The 22,729-nt window shown below is 43.7% G+C and overlaps 1 protein-coding gene across 2 annotated transcripts in view; it reads left to right on the top strand.

Annotated features, from left to right (window-relative positions):
• TTC39C (tetratricopeptide repeat domain 39C) overlaps positions 1–22,729 on the top strand; it is a 466,104-nt gene that overhangs the window by 143,057 nt on the left and 300,318 nt on the right. The gene's annotated exons all lie outside the window — the stretch shown is intronic.

Here is a 22,729-nt window from a genome sequence, read left to right as displayed (position 1 = left end):
TTATGATAATCCAAGCCACACTACAGGGGTAGGTCACTGTCCGCAGATGGCACACCTTCCTTACTACAACCTCCAACACTCAGCAGAATAGAGGCAAGTACCTCACTGACTATACACTAGGTAGAGGGCATAATATGCTAAGATAACTTTACCTCTCAAGGTGGTTTATTTTGACTAATTGTGTGGTGAAACAATGCACAGTTGTAGCTACTCTCACCACCTTATCCACCTTGTCTGTTGATAAAAAGAAACCTATTCGTTTGTCAGTATTAAGTGTGTTTTGCTAGCTTACCCGCTCCCCCTGACTCTCCTACAACAACCAGTCCACAGCTCTAGCTAAATGCATTCACAGTTCTATCTGCACGTTTAAATATTCACAGAAGTTTGTTTGATGAATCGTGAGTTCTGCCTTTACACCCACAGATTATGTTTTTGCCCACCTGCGTTGGATCAGGTGTGCAAAAAGGCTTGCAATTTAAGCCCAGATATCGCCAGATAGTCACTATTTTGAGTCAATCCTCCTCAAACTGTGGAGCCAATGGTGAGTGCCGACAAACTCACTGCTCCTTTAATAAAATACATGTATTTTGTTTATTCATTTGACCTACTCAAGAACTAGTGAAAAAGTTATAACGCTCGTAATCTACGAGCACGTACTCTGAAATGATACATTGTGACTGCTAGACAACATGAGACCAGGAGAGACGTCAAGTTTTTTTTGTATAAGTAGTGTTATAATGCTCTGGTCCGGTCAGTGACATTTTCCAATCTTTGAGACAAGTAGTGGCGCATTAAACATTCCTTTTTTAAAAATTTTTTTTATTGTTCAATCCATAGCAAAAATACATATCAGGTTTAATCAACAGATGACAAACCTTTCATTGACATTTGAAGTACCAAGAACATAAAATAAAGAAGAAAAGAAAGAAGGCAAGGAAACCTACATCGATCGCATCATTCCCTAGCTGCCGAGATCAGATAATCGCGTCATATGTTGTATCATTGAATCCCAAATCTGCATCCCCAGCTTTTGCCGCCTAGGAGATTTCGTACAGTAAAGGCTATATTTTTCCAAATGATATATATTGTAAAATTTAGCCATCCACATCTCAAATGAGGGGGCCTCTCTCTGAAGCCAGCATGAGGCTATACATATTCGCGGCACCGCAGTGGCAATAAATGTCAAATATCTAAATTTATATACAGGCTGCTCACTTGGCACATTTCCCCAAATCCCCAATAACATCATTTCTCTTGTTATGTAAATTATAGTTCATGTAATCTCTAACAAAAACAGCTCAATTTGTTGTTTTAATTGTGAAAGTGCCGTACAGTCAAAAAATACATGCACAATATCAGCTCTATCAGTACTACACCTAAAGCACTTCCCATCGTTATTTCCACGCCATTTCAACATCTTCTCTGGTGTGTGATATAGATCAAATATAGTCTTAAGTTTTCAAATTAGCTGGTAACAACATCTTCCCTGCCGTATCGATGGAACTCTGCATAAAATCTCCATCTAACCCTAATCGTAGACACCATTTAGAATCTTGAGCAGCCAAATCATCCGATTATGTCTCAATTAATATGGAATATAATGCCCCAATCTTTGCCCTCTTCCTAATTGCCTCAACTAAAGGTAAAGCGATAATACCCTCGTGCAGATGATGTCTAACGAAAAAGTCGCAAATTTACAAATATTAAAAAAATTCCTGATGTTGAAGTTGTTAAGTCTCAGCTAATTCTGCAAATGAAACTAATACTCCCCCCTTAAATATATCGCCCAGCTGTTTGATCCCCTTAAGCCTCCACCCCATCATCTTATAGTCCCAAAATATAGCTGGAAACCTCCCTGTTAAATTAAGAGGTGTATAATAATTAGTCTGTTGAATGACCAGTCGTTTGCAAACCACTTTCCAGACCTTGTATGCTGTTATCACAACCTTGAACCGTGTTTTTTTTGTTGTAGCTTGGCTCACTAAATTTTACTAACACATTTCTTGCTTCCTCCCCCAATAATAGCTGATATATGGATGGAGCTTCAGCGCCCGGCACATCCTCCCCTGTCAACAAGATACTCATATTTTGAATAAACAAACATAATAATAAAAAATAAATTCGGGACAGACCAACCTCCCCTATCAAGTGGTAGCATCATAAATTTAAATGTTCTCCTCGCTTTGTGTTGTCCCCAGATAAATCTATCACATATAGATTGAATCCTCTGTAACTGTTTTTTTGTTAATTCTAACAGTACCGCCCTAAAATAATAAAGTATTTTAGGGAGAACGATCATTTTTAACACATTTTGTCTCCCCACCAAAGTAAGATGTATACATTCAAGCCTATCCAACTGCTGCTTCACCCCTGAAACTATGCTACCCCAGTTAACCTCAATCAAATCTTGCAAAGACATTCTAATCTTAATGCCGAGATATCTTGCTTCATTAATTACCCGAGCCTCATCCGGACAGGCCTGATTGGTGCATACTATCTGGGTTTTAGCCGAGTTTAATTTGTATCGGGAGACAATACCAAATTCATCAGCTAACCTTTCTATCTCCCATATTGCTTGTGCAGGGTCTGCTGAGGCCACTGTGATATCATCCGCATAGGCTAGAACACGCACCTGAAATTGTCCACATTCCATTGATCTAATGTTCGCGCTTTGTTCTAGCATAAGCACAAATGGGTTAATATATCACACAAACAATAGCGGAGAACAAGGGAAGCCCTGTTTTGTTCCCCTACTAATAATAACTTGCTGTGATTCCCTGCCCATCACACAAATCCTAGCTCTTGGTGACTTATGCATGCTCTGAACTGCCCTAATATAACCCTGTCCAAATCACATCCTCCGCATAATACCCCAAACAAAATCCCAAGAAATGCGATCAAACTCTTTTTCGGCGTCAAGAAATATGAGCCCAAACTGTTTATGATGTACATTGGCATAATCAATAAGAGTAATAGCTCTATGAATATGATTAATCGTACTTCTGCCCTGTATAAATCCATGTTGGGACATGGAAACCAATGGCGTAATAACTCTCGCTAACCTATTAGCTAATATCTTGGCATAAACTTTCCCATCAGCATTTAGCAAGGATATCGGTCTATATGACCCGAGTATATTCGGGGGCTTATCCTTTTTCTTAAACACAACTATATTAGCCTCGTCCCATGATGGAGGCGGGTTCCCAAGCTGAGATTCTTGAAACACAATCAACATATCAGATTTCAAAACCTGAAATAAACATCGATATAGCTCCAATGGCAATTTATCTGGCCCTGCGGCCTTCCCATTTGCCAACACTCCTAATGCCTCTTCCAATTCCTCAATTGTTATAGGTTCATCTAATTATCCTTGCTCTTGTGCACTTAACCTATTCAACTCAATTTCTTGACAAAATGTCTCTATATCCTATTCATCCACATCGTGCTGCATATATAATTCTTAATAAAATTCATAGAAAACTCCCATAATATCTTCTTCTGTTTCGACCATATTACCAACTGCATCAGTCATGGCCGAGATTCTCTGAGAGGACTGTCTTACTCTTAATCTCTGAGCAAGACATTGCCCAGTTGATTCTCCATATTCATATCTATCCTGTTTATGGGTTTTATGTTGAATGGCGATTTCCTTGCACCAGATCGCGTTTATTTTGGCCTTAGAGCACGCTATCTTGGTATGTATATCCTTGCCATCCAGTCCCTGTCTAAGAACCTGTATCAGGTCCTGTTTTGCGATCCTTAACTCCCCCAAAAGTCGCGTCATCAGCATTTTTTCTTGTCTCTGTTTGGCTAAACCAAAACTAAGTGCTTCTCCACGTATTCCTGCTTTAAGAGTGTCCCATACTATAGAGCTAGAGGCAGATCCGCTATTTGCCTCCAAACAATGCCCAGTCCAGCTCAGCATATGGTCAATAAAAGCTTTGTCGTTCAGCAATTTCCTATTGAATGTAAATGCCCTTCCGACCCTTCTCTGTCTTAAACTATATAAATCTAACAAAAGTGGACCATGATCCGCCGTAATCTGGGGCCAAACCTGCATTTTTGCTCCAGCTAAATATGCCCTGACCATGAATACATAATCAAGTATCACCAATTTCTGGTGAGGATGCTAATAAAAAGTATAGCCTGGATCGAGCTCATTTACACTTCTCCATACATCTACCAACCCATGATCCCTCAACAATTGAACTAAGGCTCTGAAAACCTTGGGTTTTCATCCCACATATTTATATTCTTTTTCCTCTAAAGCTTGACCCTCCAAATGGATATTAAAATCCCCACATAAGATGAATAGGGTCTGCCATAATGCCAATTCTACATTTAAAGCCTCCAGCATAGCAGCTTCATCACAATTTGAGCCATAAACTGAACAAATAGTACATTTGGTTGTTCCAATAATACATTCTGCAATTGCCTATCTTCCATAGTTATCTGTCAATATCCTTCCAGTCCCGCTTATCCCACCCCGTGCCAAAATAGCAACTCCCCTACTATTACTAGTCTGCCGAGTCGCAGCAAGAAGAGTATATCCAAGTTCTTCAATCACTTTACGTTTTGCCCAATTGATTCCTGTGATTCCTGGATACACAAAATATCTGGTTTCATTATGCGTAAATCTGTGGCTACCCTACGCCTCTTGTTACTGTTATTAAGGCCACAGACATTGAAAGAACATATGTGAATCCCCTTATCCGTCATTTCCCACATATTTATCCAAAATTGCATGACTCCTTGCTGATCTTTGGCTAAATTTTTTTTAACCATGTTGCATAAATCAAAGAAACTTTACCATGGATTGATTTTTGTACATTATGCCCCCCTACACCCAAACACCACACCCAGACACCCCCAGTGCCCCCTGTCCCACCCTCCACCCCCCCCAGCACCCTCTCCCCTTTTTGTAGGCAATACGGCACAAGTCCTTAGTGATGAAGAGTGAGTTGACAACTGTGCGTTCCTCCATCCTCCATACCACTTCCTGGCTTTCTATATCAATATTCTTACTATGTTACATGTACGCCTACCTTTCTACCATAGCCTGTAATACAAAATTCTGTTGTTCCTACACATGACCCCACATACCAATTACCATGCCAGGTCATAGCCAAAACCATATACAAAACCTACCATATTTGGTCAGGAAGACGGTTAAATAGGCCTCAAATATTCTTTTGCTTGCACATCCGACGTAAAATAGCGTGTATGACCCTTTAGAATTACTTTAAGAGTGGCAGGATTCAATAGAAAAGCTTGAGCCCCCTTCCCCTGAAAGGGAGTAATCAGCTGACGTAACTGCCATCTTTTCTCCACCGTTTGATGGCAGTAGTCTGGTCTTACAAAGAATTGTGTTCCTTTCCCGGCCCTCTTTCTATCAGGCCTAGCAAGTTCATATATCGCCTGGCACGGCAGAAAACTATTCAGACATATCAAGATTGCTCGTGGTCTTACATCCAATTGACCCGCTTTCAAAACCCTCTGCTTAAATGGGAACCTGTGCGCCCATTTGCCCAAATCAACCCTGTCAACTCGGGAAAGGCCTCTGTAAATAACTCAACCACAAATTTACGAACATCCTGTCCCTCTGGCACCCCTAAAATCCTCAGGTTATTCCTCTGGAGTCGATTCTCCAAATCCATTAGTTTAGCTTGTATGTCGTCCCTGTGTTGACTTCTCACACTGCTTTCTGTGCCGCCATTTCGTCTTCTAATGTAGAGATTCTTTCCTCAACCAAATTCAACCTCTCAGTGAATTCCCTACATGTTTTGGCGATCCGTCTAACCGTATTCTGTAGTTTGCGGCATGCAGTGTGTGTTCTTGCATTCTCTGTACGAGTCTCAGCCCTATGCTCTACTATACATTAGTAATGAGATCTCATGGACTGACTCCACTACTTGAACCACCTCAGTTTGTTCGTCAACTTTAACAGTTTCAGGGGTCAGTTCATTCGATGTGGAAAGTCCCCGCATCAAGTTATTAGCTGCAACTGCATCTGCTCGCTTCATCCTATCCTTATCAGACTTTTGTTTATGTACGATTGTTATTTCCAAATTTTCATCTTCAAGACTTATAGTATTCAAATCGCTACCAGAGCTCATGACTGATCCTTCCAGGGAAACAGATTTTAATCCTAGTTCTCCATCATCATCATAATCTGATAAGTTTGAGTGATCTGAATGATCTGATAACAAAAAGAATTTCTCCCCTGAATCGCTCTCTCTATTGATGGCTTCAGGATTCAGTCCAGTCGCAGTATCAATCACACCCGTATCCAGTAGCAGCCCCTTTGTCGTCAAACCTGCCTCAGCCACTAGCACTACTTGTCCAAGATCTGAATCGGTATCTGCACCTCTTTGTTTGAGCTGTTCTTTCCGATATTCCTTCCGCTGCACCCCATCTCCATGCTTATCTACTGCTGCATCTTCTAAGTCATCTACTATTTCCTTAGACACACAACGAACTGATAGTATTGGCTGCTTTTTCTTAGTTGATGGTAAAAATATCTGGGGTGTGTTTTTTGCCCCCGGTCTCTTGCATCAAACTCTCAATACATACTTCTGCTCCCCCTAGCCCTCCTCTTGCATTGCCTCCAGAAAAAGACACTCTGCTCACTGCATCAATAACAGCCTTAGTCTTCCCTCCACGCCCAGTTTTTGGAGGCATATCTAAAACTTAATGGAAAAAGCTATTACTGTGTTATGAACTTTAATTTCTTTATCGTTTTACTCACAAAGTCCTTCAACACTTCTGGAAGCTGAAGTATTCAAACGCTTGCGGTAATCTCTACAATCAGTGCTCTGCCTTTGGTCTACGCACCACACGGGCTTCACACCGCCGCCGCCGCCACGGCCGACACTGCTGCTCCTCCTCGAGCTGCACAGGTGTGCACCACAGGTAGTTACGCCAATCACTCCCGAGGCGTTTAACTACCGCGCTTTCCACGTCTTCCCATATCGCTAATCCATTGAATTTGGTTCGCGCTCTTCGCGAACTGTACGCCGACACCGCGGCCGGCACTACTGCTCCTCCTCGAGCTCCACAGGTGTGCACCACAAGTAATTGCGCGAAATACTCCCGAGGCGTTTAGCTGCCCCTCTGTTTTTCGCGTTTTTCCGCGTCTTCCCGTATCGTAGATTCGTTCGATTAGTCCCATTAGTCTCTTGACTTGTGCTTCTCTCCGGTTTTCATCTCCGCCGTCTTTTTCCGTCCTGCTGGCCACCGATTCCCAGGGATGGGGGAATACACTCCGGAGCCGCTCACTAACACGTCCAGCCCGTGGACACCATCTTTCTTATGAAATAACATAAGTAATAAATTACTAGTTTCGTTAATGGCAAAAGGAGGAAACAACTTCTGGGGTATTTTATACAAAAAAAGTAAAGATTCATCAAAATGTGTTATTTTTCATAGGCAGACCAAGTGGCAGATAAAGCTGGGGTTGAGCAAGTGGCATGCCCAGAATCATCGGGCATATGAATGTCTCCGCCCATGCCAACCTACCTTTCAATCAAAAAATCAACACCGGGTTTTGGCTCAAAACACTCAGCTGAACTGAGCCCAATTAACTAGCAAAACAGAACAAATAGTTCAAGCTAAGACTGACTAAACCTTATGCTTTGACAACTCCTAAAATGAAATGAAACATGAGAGGAGGGTTTTATAAATTTCCTTTTTAGTCGATGGAAATGTTTTTAATTAATTTCACATTTCAAAACAATTTTGCGCTATAACATTACTTCATTGCGCATTTATCTTTTGTACAAATCCATATCTGACATTAAACCTACCTTTCAATAGCACCAGCCTTTTGTGAAAGCTCAAGATTTCACTGTATGCCTGTCTAGTTCTGTAGCCTGTACTCTAGATTAAAAAAAGCACTTGAAATACAATAAGTCTCGCATTTTTTGAGTTAGAGCTATTGGCGTGGGAAATGTTAATGTCTTTTACCCTTATGTATATGTGGAATTATGTGTGTTGGATTGGAATTGTTAGTTGTGTAATTGTGTGTTGTGAAGTGGATTCGTGTAGTGTAAATATGTGGTATAGTGTGCAATGGAATTATGTTATAGTAAGTATGTTATGTAGATCGCAGTGGTGTAAAGTTGTGTAGAGAATAGTGGCATAGAGTGGCGCTGCGTATATTGCAGTGGTAGTGGGGTGATAGACATAGTTGTATCATAAGCCATTACTATTAATATCTTAAAGTCCTAAATTCAGACAGGTTTTTTTTTTGGAACATATTTTTATTGACATTTTCAGAATTTATATACTGTACATTATTCAAATCTTTCCAGCAATTATGGCATAAAGTACAGTATGCAGTATCACATATCATCTGTAAAACCTGACGCAGAATCAGCAGTGAGATGAAGTGATCAAATACGAGACAATGCGTGCGCCCCAGGGGTTCGAATGAATAATATGTCGCTTGAACTAGGGTGTAAAACAGGTTTAAACTAGGGGAAGGGCATGGAAGTTCACCTCTGGACCTCGTAAACGAGTGCACGACCTGTCGTGTGGGTGTGGCGCCTCAATGAATCGTGCGTGGACCTCCTCGTAGGGTCGACCGGTAACATTAATAGTATGCACTATAAGGCTGTTTGAGACTGCTCAAGCGGGGCTGATAGTGTGTGTGCGTCGTCTGTAAGGTCCTCGCCCGGGGTCCACTGCTTGAATTGATATAATAACATGGCCCATTCCATGGATATAGGGTTCTTGCGGACCCCAATCACCTCCTCCTCCCGCAATGTAAATTCAGACAGGTTTATGTATTAATTTCCTGATAACAAAGGTGTAACGTGTTAACCAATTAGGATCGGCTAGGCAAAGTTTATATGCGGACCCGTCTTCTGAATGTATTCTCTCATAATGTATGGAAAATGCATGTAAGAACAGTCCAAGCGCCGAGGGGACACGTCGTGTATATAGTCACCCATAATGTTATGGAAATGCAGCTTAATAGAAATGAACGTGCGAAGTAAAAAATATGGGGCATGTTATTTATATATCACCCAATATGTTTGGAAGGAAGACAACGTACGGGACCTCTCTGCTAAAGAAATATCCCTTCAATGGTACAAGCATGATAACAGAAACGAGTGTGTTAAAGTTATTATAATGCATTCATATGTCACTGGGAAAATTGCATCTAAAACGCTAACCCGGTTGTAAGCAACCGTGGGAAAAACGTGCCTGCTATGCTAGACGATGTGCACGGCGTCCTGGCGAAAGTAAACGGGCGCCACGTATTGCTTAATTTGAAGCCACGCATGAGGCTTTAAAAATGAAGAGAGACTGCCGCTGCCCGCGTCCCACGCAGGGGGACATCAGCAGGGCAGCCCTCTAGTGGCCACCCGTCGGAGCCCCCCCCCTGCTCCGCCTCTCTCTTGAGGCCGCACCTCGGGGAGGGGAGGCCCCCAATCGGCTTGGTTTGGGGAGGTGTGCCGCGGGGCTGGGCGTGGCTAGTCCCCCCCCCCCTTTTTAAGCATCGCACCCCCGCAGATCGCCATCTGCTTCCTGCGCTCCTCCTTGTGAGCCTGCCCTGTGCTTCTGAGTAAGTTGCAAATTATTGCTGTTATTTACGGGTTACAGAACAGAACCCATAACTTAGCCCACTAAAGCCAGCTCGCAGGGGCAGGGCACCTATAACAGTGAAGGGAGGAAGGGGGGCTCTGGCAGCGACGGGAGCCTCCCCAGAGCTGTGGCGGAGTTACAGGGCGATCTGGAGGCAGAAGGGTACAGTAAGGGTACCTCTGCGACAGGCGGTACAGTAAGGGTACCCCTGTCAGGCACAGTAAGGGTGCCTGAGCCAAGGTCCGGGAGCCGAAGGAGGTTCTGGGAAGACCGCGACGGCGCCCCGTTAGTCCTTCGGGCAGTTGGGGGGCCTGACCAACCGGGGGTGTGCCATAACACGCTCCGCCCCCGTTAAAAGGGGTGGGAGTATTAGACAGATCACGTGATCCAAAGGAGGATCTGAAAAAAATGTGCCGCACTGTCGGGCATCGACCCACCGTGCGTGCTGGCTCGCAAGGCGGGCGGAGCAGCGAGGGGCTGCTTGCCCTGGATCGCCCGTAAGATAACCCACTTATCGTCATACTTATGTTGTATGAAATAAACCTGCAGCAGTTCTTCACCCATAACGAATGTGTCAGTGTAATCTTTGGGTGACGTCTGTGCATGCGTGTTGAGTGGAGCGGATGACGGTGTGGTCACTATGCCGCTGCCCGCGTCCCACGCAGGGGGACATCAGCAGGGCAGCCCTCTAGTGGCCACCCGTCGGAGCCCCCCCCTGCTCCGCCTCTCTCTTGAGGCCGCACCTCAGGGAGGGGAGGCCCCCAATGGGCTTGGTTTGGGGAGGTGTGCCGCGGGGCTGGGCGAGGCTAGTCCCCCCCCCCTTTTTAAGCATCGCACCCCCGCAGATCGCCCTCTGCTTCCTGCGCTCCTCCTGGCCACGCGAATTCCCACCCTTTCCGCTTACCCTGCGCGGCGGAGGCAGCGCGCTATTGGAATGTAGTAATGTTTTTTCTTGCGTTGCAGGCGGAGTTACAGGGCGATCTGGAGGCAGAAGGGTACAGTAAGGGTACCTCTGCGACAGGCGGTACAGTAAGGGTACCCCTGTCAGGCACAGTAAGGGTGCCCGAGCCAAGGTCCGGGAGCCGAAGGAGGTTCTGGGAAGACCGCGACGGCGCCCCGTTAGTCCTTCGGGCGGTTGGGGGGCCTGACCAACCGGGGGTGTGCCATAACACGCTCCGCCCCCGTTAAAAGGGGCGGGAGTATTAGACAGATCACGTGATCCAAAGGAGGATCTGAAAAAAATGTGCCGCACTGTCGGGCATCGACCCACCGTGCGTGCTGGCTCGCAAGGCGGGCGGAGCAGCGAGGGGCTGCTTGCCCTGGATCGCCCGTAAGATAACCCACTTATCGTCATACTTATGTTGTATGAAATAAACCTGCAGCAGTTCTTCACCCATAACGAATGTGTCAGTGTAATCTTTGGGTGACGTCTGTGCATGCGTGTTGAGTGGAGCGGATGACGGTGTGGTCACTATTACATTGTTGGCCCTTTAAGTGAGGCTTCGACGGCGGCCATTCCGATGCTATTGGAAATACCGTGCAGGTCTGATGTTTTTGAATTTACGGAAAGGGATGAGAAAAGATTCCAGCTACAAGCATGTGCTCAAATGAAAAGTGACGTGAGAGCTTTTTTTTCTTTGCCTATCCGAGTTGGATCGGTAATCAAAAATTGAACAAATGAATGTGAGGTTGTTACTCACATTTAAAACTAGGTGCGCGCGCAATGGCAACGAAAACAAGCAGCGGCGCTGGAAGGACGACAGCAATGAATGGCTCTGGGACAAATTGAATCCATGTAGGCCCCAGTAATAATATCGGTGTATCAGTCGACTGAACAGCTTTGCCTGAGACTCCAGGAGACCGGAGTTAAACATGTGCTGCTGAATTCACAAATGAGAAGCGGCCTGACCAATGCCGCCCTTCATGCTGCAGGGGTCAGCATAGATGGTATCATTGAGTTGCAGTCATTTGCAGCACTGTGAACCTGCATGTGTTGGAAATAGAATGCCTTGTCCCTAATACCTGAATTCAGGTACGCTGTCCCAATCTCACACCACCTACTTCACCCACCCTTCCGGGAGCACCTGGGTTGCTCTAGCTCAGGAACAGCTTTCGGTGGGTCTTGGACCCTCCTGTGGGGTGATCCTCTCGAACACTCGAGCAGTGTGCACACCCTCAGTCGGTCGGCTGTCCGTGTGTTCCCAATGCAGAGGATCACACATGACAGCGCCACATCTTCGGCACTATCCGGGTGGAAATGGAGCAGCATGCAGTGCCTCTGACTGAAGTTCCAGGTATCTGGGGTTTGAGAGGGTGGATGTGAGTGTAAGCTACAGGGTTTGAGACAAGGCACCCACTGTGGCGCTATATCAGTATTGGGTGTCTATGTATGGAAAACAGTCCCAGGCTGGTTGGAGCAAACACTCGGAAACATACATTTCTGAGTGTGGAAGTATGACACCTTAGTTACGAATTCCTGCAGCTCCTGTTGAACAAACTATGTGAACCTTGGCGGAGTGGTAATCTCCCAGCTCATTAGCCACCCGCTCTCTCTGCTGACATTTGGACCTCTTCAGAAACACACAGACATGTGCTTACAGCTAGAATGACTTTCTTACACGAAAACAGCATTGTTACATGAGTATAGGGTGACCAACTGGCATGGGTGCAAATTCAGGACGGTGAGTGTAAAAATTCAGGAGAAAAGGTCAAAATTTAAGACAGAAATTCAGGACAAGAGGTCAAAATTCAGGACAAAGCTTCGGGACAAAAGGTAAGTTTTACAGACACGTCAGAGGAGGTCGCGCAATAGTATAAAAGTAAGTAAATAGCCAATCACTTAAGTACAAGTCAAAATAAGTTTATATTAGGTTGAGACAGTCGTGCACTTCACGGTTTTTCAGTATGCCCGCAGCTTGCTACCTTGATTCAAAACTCGCATCTCGCTCCAGCAGGTATTAGTCACCAGACAATGGGGAACCACACCTGAATATAAGTGATTGAAAACTACAGGATATACAAGGAACTTTGCAGTGCCGGCCCCAAGTAAAACAAAATGCCCCCTCCCCATTTCCAGCCTCCCAGGGAAACACCCGATGCCCGGTCCGGCCAGTCTGGCCTTGCTCCCACTCTCCAATGGTGCCCCTCATCTTCACATAGACCGTCTTCCATGTGTATTTAATTTCTTTTATAGTGTTACTCATCCCAAGTATGTAGGGCAGGGTGTCGTAGTGCGTTACTTCACACACACATTATATAGCGATAATGACTCATAAAAACGTGAAATTCAATGTATAGGAAATGTTACTTAAGATAATAGGTGCTATAAGGTGTAATCATTCTTTTATCTTTCAGTCTTTCACCATTCATTCTGTCCTTCCATCTGTGTGCCCATCTATATCCAAACATATTCAACCATTTGCAAACCTATCCACCATGTATCCTTCCATCCATCATTTCACTTATCCATCCCTCCATCCACCCTTTCACTCATCCATCCATTATTCATCCATCCACCCTTTCACCCCATCCATCCGTACACTCATCCATCAACTCTTCTACCCATCCATCTATTCACTCATCCATTCAGCCATTTACCCTTTCACCCACCCCCCCAGCCATCCTATCATTTCCTCATCCATCCACCCAGTCACCCTTTCATTTCCTCATCCATCCACCCAGTCACTTATGCTTCCACCCATTCACCCTTTCATTCGTTCATCCTCCCTTTCTCTTTCCATCCCCCTTTCACTTATCCATCCATCCACCCACCCACCCACCCACCCATCTACTCATCCATTCAGGAATCCATCCATTGGCCCTATTACTCATCCATCCTTTCACTCATCCATCCACCCTTTCACTTCTTCACTCATCTATCCATCCTTTTGTCCATCTACCCCCCTTTCACCTACTCATCAATCCTTACATCAACTCTTCCACTCATCCATCCATTCACCCTTTCACTTATCAATTCATCAATCGATCCATCCTTTCACTCATCCATCCACCCATTCACTCGCCCATCATCTACCCTTTCACTCATCCATGCATCCTTTCACTCACCCATCCACCCTTTTAACCATCCATCTGCCCTTCCACCCATACATCCATCTATTTACCTTTTCTCTAATCCATCCTTCCACTCACTCACCCATTCACCCATTCATCCTTTCTTTCATTATCTTTCCATTCACCCTGCCATTCATCCATTCACCCTTTCACTAATCCATTCAGCCATTCACACATTCCTTCACTTACTTACTCACCCACCTTTTCACATTATGAGCTGAGCCTTTGTCTACAGAGTTGCAGACAGAAGAGGCCGATCAAGAACTTCAGCTCGCTGTAGTTCCTAAAGCAAGGGGTGGGGTGGTGTGGGGTGGGGGAGGGGAGGGTTCACTATGCCCCTGCACATAGGTAATCTGAAAATGTAGAAGTCATGAGTTTTTCATGATGCACAGTGCCAGGACGTGAGGTGACTGTGGCATGGTGTTCTTTCCAGGGCTTTAAGTGGGGTAAAAAAAATGGGGGGGTCTCTTCAAAGGGGATGTTAGATGTAATTAAGGGCATGGCTTAAAACACCTAGGCTAAAAATCTATGCTTGGCATAGTGTTCCGATCGACTAGTATTATGTTGTTTCCGTCATTGCATCCAGATATATAATACTGCAAGTATCATTACACCAACAACAAGCCAGGACTTTCGGCTTTGTCAATGATTGTTAGTTGCTTAAAATATAAAAGCAGCATCCATGGCTTTGTTGACTATAATTTTGAAAATGCGCCAGTTCTAAAATGAGACAGTGAAAGAACTATAACCCATTCTTTTTTACCTATTTCACAGGCTTCTTTATATAAACTGTATTCTCACGTTGCAGCGTGGGCATTTTACCTTTTATCCATCTAACAGAATGCCCCGCTGTACAGTGAGGCAGGAGGAGGCCACCACATGCTTGAACAGCCCAGACTGCCCCATTGTCATTATGTATGTGGTAATCAGCCGGCATATAGGATGACAATGGGCGGGGTGAGGCAGCTCTTGTGCTCAGAGGCCCCATCAGGGGGCTAAGGTTTCTCGCAGGGGAGCAGTGCTGCTCCCTGTAATGGTCTTTATTATGGACAAAAGGCATCTGTAAAAGGGATCCTCACGGACAACGGACATGAGGTCCAAATTACAGGCGGGACGTGAAATATACGGACGGTTGGTCACCCTACATGAGTATTCTGCACTACAAACTTTACAACTCAAGGCTCTGATGTGGTATCTTCTGTGCGCAATTTCCTGTGTGAGATAATTATGTGACTGCTCTGTAAGAGCCTCCTCGAGCTGTTAAAAAAACAGTCCGGATGGGGCAGATTACTCCGATCTAAGTTGGATCGGTAACCAAAAATTGCAATAAATTGATGTAAGGTTGTCACTCACATTTAATACAAGCAACAGAGGTGTGTGTGCAACGGCAAATAATTCAAGCAGCGGCGCAGGAAGGACAGCTGCAATGACTGGCGAGCGAGGAGGCTACAGATGTTCAGAGCTGGACAATCCATGATGTCCCCTGGGTGGGAACCAAGCACACAAAGGCAGGACAGATGGACAGTATTGACCAACCACAGTAAAGGAATTTCGAAAGGCAGGCTAACAAACCAGAAGCACTGGGTGTGTTGAGAAGCCCATAGACTGAATACATGCCTCGCAGTGTATGTGCTGCCCAGGCTCAATCTAAAATGAATGTCAAAGAGTTTAGTGCACATTTCTTGTTTAGCTCCAAAGCAGGGCAAAGCATGATAAAACAAAATTTACCAACGCAATTCGAAAAAAGCAACTTTCCAAGAAGGAATAAGTTATAAGCATCCATTGAGTGTTTTTACCTGAATAGGTCTCATACAAGAACAAAATGCACAAACAGTTTCTAATTCTAAAAGGTGCTTATTTTTAAACCCTATGTTTGCTTAATTTGCAGAAAAATAGCAATTGCTGATTTGTATTTTCAATTTACAAATAGAGAGTTAGGGAGGTTGGGTGCATAGATAGAGCAGAGGGCATGGGGAAATGTATATGTAGTGAGAGAGTGGATGAGAGGCAGGATTGTGGATGGTGGCGGTGTGAATGTGAATATTCGGTGAGAGTGCAGATGATGGTAAGAATGTGGACTGGGATTGAGAGAACATTAATCAGGAAAGGAGATAGGATACTGGTGAGAGTACATGAGAGGCTTAATGTCCCCTGTCTGAGAAAAACATTGTTGAGTTGCTAAATGTACAGAATCAATTTACCATATCCATGATTCAATTGTACTCCACATATTCCTCTCCTAAGTCTGCTTTAGTGGTGGTTCTAACGATAGTTACAGTTATTTTGGCGCACTTGCATAGGAAAAAGGGTCTAGGGCCGGAAGCAGAGGGCAACAGACCATTGTTCAAAGGATTTACCTTTGTAGAATTTAATTAATGCCACAACTTGTTTGTTTTTCTTAGTACATTTGTTGCAGTCCATTATGTGTTGTTTGGCCTTAATCCAGAGCCAAAATATTGTTTTATATAGGGGTGAATGGCGGTGATAAGATTGGCATGATTAGACCTGCTTTGGCCTAATGCGCTCCATCAGGAAGATCCTCCCACTTCTCCCGCCCCTATCCAGGAAGCTCCTAGTACAGGGCCTGGTGCTCGCAAGGCTGGACTATTGTAACATGATATACCTCGGAGCACCAGAATCTACCCTGTCCAAACTCCAGCGAACGCAGAACGCAGCCGCCCGGCTACTCTGGAATCTCCCCTCCAGAGCATCAGCCAGGCCAGCAATCCAGGATCTTCACTGGCTTCCAATCCGCCAAAGGGTCGATTTCAAGACCCTCTGCACTGCACATAAGCTGCTTAACGGTTCCGGCCCAAACATCTTAAGAGACCTGGTTACTCCTTACAAAGTCTCCAGGTCCCTCCGCTCGGAGAATGAGAATCTGGCCAATGTCCCTAGACATAAGAAGACACGTTCGGGTGGCCGCCGCTTCTCGATTAATGCATCCACGAGATGGAACGCTCTCCCCCGTACCCTCCGACTGGAATCCAACCACCTGCTGTTCAGGAAGAAATTGAAAACGATATTGTTTCCTAAATAAAACCCCCCCTTTTTTGCCCTCAGGTTCGCCTTCAAGATTATAGCGCGGGGATGCCCTCGGGTCACCAGGCGCTTTACAAATCGCTAAATAAATAATAAATAAATATCTATCTGCATGTCACTCTTACTTTACTTGTTTCCCATGGGCCAGAAAAAAATGATCTTTGAATCAAGGTTCTGATGTTATACGAATCCATCATGGAGTAGAAGGACCTTGGCCATGATGGTAACCCTTTGACTGATTCTTGTTATTTCCCAGGAGACCCAAACAGGGTCTGTAAAACAAGTGTTGTCTATCATGGGATGACCATAAATATCTCTCCCTAGTGCGGCTTCCCAGAATACATTTAATAAATAGAGATTTGTCAATGTTTTTAAATATTATTATAGTCCTATGCATATCTAAAGTCAGAATTTACTTAAATCAAATTAGAATCATAATTTGGCAGCAAAACCCCTGTGGCCAACAAAATTCCATTTTAATTCCATCACAAAGGAGAAGTAAAAAGTGTAAAGCAGGAATTGGGCACTTAGTCCCAGGTTTCAGGATAGGCAATTCTGGCACTGCCCCTTTAAAACTGCAGGAATCTTCTCTGACCCAGCATGAAGAAGAGTGTCAGTTTTTGTAGTTGCCTTTTCCATTCTTGAAAGCAGCGGCACTTTGAACAACTCTCTTTTATGTAGTCTTGTTCATGAACCCTTATCTTATTAAAGTAGTGTTTTTTGCACTTTAGGATGCCAGCTCCCTGTGTTCCAAGCCCTCAGAAGGTGGTCGGGAATGGCCTCCGACTATGGTAACAGAGAGGGCCGCAGTTTCAGCCAATGTTGGCATTTGATGAAGATAACAAGATTTCTTATCATGGATAGGGACAAAAAGAGCTGGATTAGCCTTGTCACCTCTAGGTTTTCCTGCATGCTTCATTCTTTGTTGTCGCTGTAGGAATAACTGTTCTCTTATTGTTATCAAGGAGTATATGTCCTTGACTGTTTTTTACCACTTTGCAAGCTCTTTTGAAAAAGTGTGCATCCCATGGTCGTAAACAGCCTTAAACATATAAGCACACAATTTATGTGGTTTGTCTTTCAGATTATTATGTCATTGAGGGTTTTGATTATTTTAGGTGATGCTATATAGTGGGTTAAATAACTAGTCTCCCTGAGAGCAATCGTCTTCCTTCTTGGAGAGAGAAAAAAACGTAAGTCACACAGTTCAATTTAGCAAAAGAGCCATCACATCTGAGCTAGTTTTGAACTACCGTGATACCTACAGGAGCCCTATGGCAGGCAACCTGCTTCCATTTGCTGGTGAGAACATCGATGCCTAAAGCTTTGTATGTGATCACTTCAACATTGAAGGTTCTTTTGCTGTTGAGATCGCCTTAAATCATGAGGGCTTCAGGAGCGGGACCCAGGTTACTATCTGACTTTTATTAGATATAAATGTATTTCTTGCCGTCAACTTAAGTGTTGAAACCTTCAATGTGAAGAGATCATTCAGTGACAAGACCACATGTTTCACCATTCAAGAAAGAAGAATGGGCACTAGTGATGAAGCTGTTGGGAACACCTATGGTGTACTCCTGCAGTCCAGCAGAGTATAGTTCCAGGTCATGAACTATCTACACTTGACAAATTCTCTCCTGAAAGGCCCTCAAAACCTTGCTCTTATGCAGTCATTGAGCCCACTTGCACTCTTCATGTTTTATTGCTCATTGTTGTCTGCGGCTGGTCCAGCCAGCATTAAGAAGATATTGCAGAAGCAATTGAGTGATCTATAATTAAAATTTCTATGAATATCAGATATCCTACATTGTAGACTCTGATAGCTATCCACCTTCAGCACTACAGTCCCACTGGGTAGGAGACCTCCATTTACATACAATAATGACATTTCTACCATGTTGCACTTCACAAGTAGTTGCAGGAACAGCACATTATCACTCTATTGGCACTTCTGGACATTCTGTATGAATGCCTTTTTCTAGATTGCACAAGAAGGCCCAGGGTCTTCAGAAGACTGTAGACTTAGGGAGGTTATGTAGAGGTTCGTGGAGGAAAACAAGCTGCCAAGCAGTGATGGATATCGTACCTGCCCGCTTTAGAGTGTACAAGTGTACACTTGTGCACACACGCTAAATAGATCAGATCGTCCACACTTTTAGCGTGCATACTACTGTATACAGTATAAAGGGCTAGATAGTGTGGAAATATACCTTTTTAGGGGTACACTGGTGCAGGGTCACCCTTTTGTCCACGGGTTCAAAAAACAACAAAGTAGAGATCAGCACTGGAGTTGGTAATAAATAACAAGTTTATTAATCACTCATGAGCGAGTGACCACGTCCTCACAGCACTCTCAAGTGCTGCCTGAGGTAGTACACTGAAGTCACAGAACACAAGCCTTGTATACAACTTTTTCTGCACTGGTAAGCATGTGGATACAAATAGGAAGACAAGTTTTAGAAATAGTTTTCAGCACACAAGGATAGATGAAAAACCACATGGCCAGCGAAGTGGGAGGGGGAGCAGGAGTGCTTATGGCAGTAGCAAATGATTGACATTTAAGAGGTGTACTGGCAGCTACAAACTCTCAGCACATACATTGCTTTTAGCTGAGTCAGGAAGTCAACTAAAATAGATAGCACAGGCAGGAAAAAAGACGAGCAGCAGAGGACGGGACAATTAGGAAGGAAACAAAATGGACACCTCAGCCAAAATGGCTGTTGCTTATGCCAAATAAATATTACACGTTTTCCACAATAAGACATCCACCATCTCTGAATGACCTCCTTAGTTTAAGTTGCCACAAATCAGCAACTTTTAAAGGTAACCAAATGTATTGAATCTGCTATTGTGGTACTTCAAGTATCCACTTTCTTCTGGGTTCTGTTCCAAGACACATGTACAGCATGCAGTCATACCCAGCATGATTCCTTAATGTGCCTGTTGTCTTGACTTCATACTCTTTATGTTGAATTGGATTGCTGACAATTTAATAATCTTAAAAATTAAAACGTAACCCCCTTTGCCAAAGCCAAGAAGTGTTCAGCAAGGACGCGGTCCAGGTATGGTTAATGAAAATCACACATTTTGTACCAGAAAACAATTCCTTCTCAGACAGATTTATTGGATAAAGGAAATAGTGCAAAAAAAGTAAAGATCTGACGTATGTATGGTGCACACAAATACAGACATACACATTCACATACAGCACAGAGACATCGATGTACACAAATGGCAAGAAATCTACATACTTAATTGCACACACAGACAACACCCAAAGGGACCCCCAAACGCAGGTGTATACTCATGTACACCATAATGGAGAGAGAGACACACACACACACATGCACGCACTCACACCACGCATAAAAGCATACATGCATGTTCAAGTGGGTGGGTAAGTGTGTGCAGGAATGAGGGAGGTAGATGGGTGTGTAAACGGATGATAAATGGGTGTACATGTGTAGTTGGATGGATAAATGCATGATTGTGGATGGATTGATAAATGTTTGTAGCTATTTGGATAAACAAATGCATGGCTCATCTATAGCTTGAGTAACCATGCGCTACATAAATCTGGAAACAAAGTGAGTGACTGTGGTGGGTATTGGTGAATAGGTGGTTGGATAGGCGTCTGTGTTTGTCAGTAGTATATGGATGAGTGTGATTACTGTGCAAGTGCATGAGGGAATTGGTAGCTAAGCGTGAAGGTATTGCCACTGGGCTTAGGGGAATTGCAATGATATGACCAGGTACTCCACCATAGTTAAGGCAGTACGATTATACCCCCAATTACAGCCTCCTCCTACCTTGCCTGTTGAACTCTGTTGATAAGTTTGCCATCAGTCTATTAATGATTAGGATGGAGGTGGGGCAGGTCTTCCCCCACTCCCCGTTTTCCAGTCTATTGACCATCCTACCTTCTATACCTGAATGTGGGACAGCAATGTTAATAAATATAATAGGCACATTCCTCTAATCCCTTTCATAGCATTGGCTCATTGAGGTACACTTTCTAAAGCAAGGATATTTGTTTCTGCAATGTGACTAAAGAAAAAGCAACATTTGTTTCTGGTGTACTGCCCCAGTCCTTATGGTTTCCACTTTTTGAAGAATAAACCTTTACTGTTTTGGTTTCTGTCGGTAGCTCCATCAACACATATTAACTACCATCCCAGCAGCAGCTAAAATACTTCCACAATGTGCAATTTGTGTGATATGTGACCTCAAGATCTGCTGTTGCCACTATCTTGCCTTCATCCGACATTCAGCATCTGGTAATCTTCAACCTGTTTCTATGAGTAAAAACATAGCCCTGATTGAAAGCCACTGCATCCGACACTAAATGCAGGGTGTATCATCATTGAAATGCTGCATAATTCTATTGCTACATTAAACATTATGGGCATAAAATAATCCAAACGTCTGAAAATAGAGATAGCACACACATTATTGCAGAAGATGGGAGGGCTGTGGTTGAGACTAATTTGTACGCGAGTGACATCACCCTTCATGCCTGTCACCTGATTGTGACCTATGCTAATGAACAGAGAAGGGCTTGATGTATTAAGATTCATATTAATTAATCTTAAATTGCATCAAATAACGATTTGCAATTTGCTTCTTTTTCAAAAGAAAATATAAAGCTACTAAAATAGATTCAGCAGAAGTGGGTGCAATTTGCACATCGACTTCTACCAAATGCATTGGTATTTTGTGGACAACCTATGTATTAATATGTTGGTTCACGAAAATACTTATTCGTAGTGGGTTGCCATTTGACCTACCTCATTGATATGCACAAGGTAGTCCGCAAATTGGTTAAAATCAAAGACATGGTGGCCTGCTGGGGTCAACAGACTACCAGGTCTGTGATTGTTTTAAATAAAAAAACAAAAATATATATTTATTTTTTTCTTTTAATACAGGAAAACTGAATGATTTAAAAAAAAAAAGAGAGCTTTATACAAAAAAATTAGGAGCAGTCAGTGGTCTCAGACAAAAATAAGTTTTTTTTTTAGTTTGAGTTTCACAAAGGGGAAGGGGGTTTGCAAATGTTAACCACCACTTTTCAGTCGCAAACCATTAATATATAAGCTAAAGAATCAGTATTTGGAAGGGACACCCTTTACAAGCCCTTTCCAAATACCAATTCTGTGTTTATTCTAAAAAAGCCATTTTGCGTACCCAAAGACTCAAATTTGGCGTCTGCTATGGTAAAACTGATTGGTACATCAAGCCTCGTTCAATCTCATGGATGCCCCACAAAGCAGGCTTAACTCTGGTATGTCCTGGCTAACTACACAGACTACTGACATGAATTGGAAATCCAGAATGATAGTCCTCACATCACTCTCTTGTCTTTATGACTTATTTTACACGGTTGAAGCCCTTTCATTTCAAACCCTGCTTCTTGTTTAATGTTCGGTCTTTCTATAGAACATGTGATTGTTTGCGCCACTGTTCCCTCCGTTGTGTGATCTGTAGCAATAATCTGAGGCTGTGTTTAATCCTTTTGAAGCAAATGCCTTGCTCCACGCTGGGATTTTGACAGCCAACATCCTGAATAGGAAGGTTTACAAGCTCGAAGAGAATGCTTATCTCACAATGTACATCAAAGATAATTCCTGTAATTAAGCCTTGACAATCATGCCTTCTGCATGTTATATCTTCCTGGCTGCAACACTGTAGCTAACTGCTCAATTTGCTATGAGATGCTATGTAAAGAGAAACCTTGCCTAAAGGCCGAGCAGGGCATTCTGGGGAAATGCTCTACCGTTCCTTCAAGGTGCCAGAACACCGGGTGGTGTGGGGTGGAGGAGACCCAGAACCCACGGGACTGTAACAGACCATAACAGCCTAGGGTTGTGTGGTCAACTGTCAGAGGTAGTCGACCAACGAAATCACAATACCATACTTCGAAGCAACCCGGGTTTCTTCCTTGATAACAACCAAGGAATGTTTTTTTGAAAACACTGCTTTTATGAACAACACTTTGCTTCTCAAAAAGCCCTCAAAGAACCCT

Source organism: Triturus cristatus, chromosome 5_1 (assembly GCF_964204655.1).
Source record: "Triturus cristatus chromosome 5_1, aTriCri1.1, whole genome shotgun sequence".
NCBI lineage: Eukaryota > Metazoa > Chordata > Amphibia > Caudata > Salamandridae > Triturus > Triturus cristatus.
The sequence above is the reverse complement of the archived record's forward strand: the minus strand, read 5'-3'. Positions and strand labels throughout refer to the sequence as shown.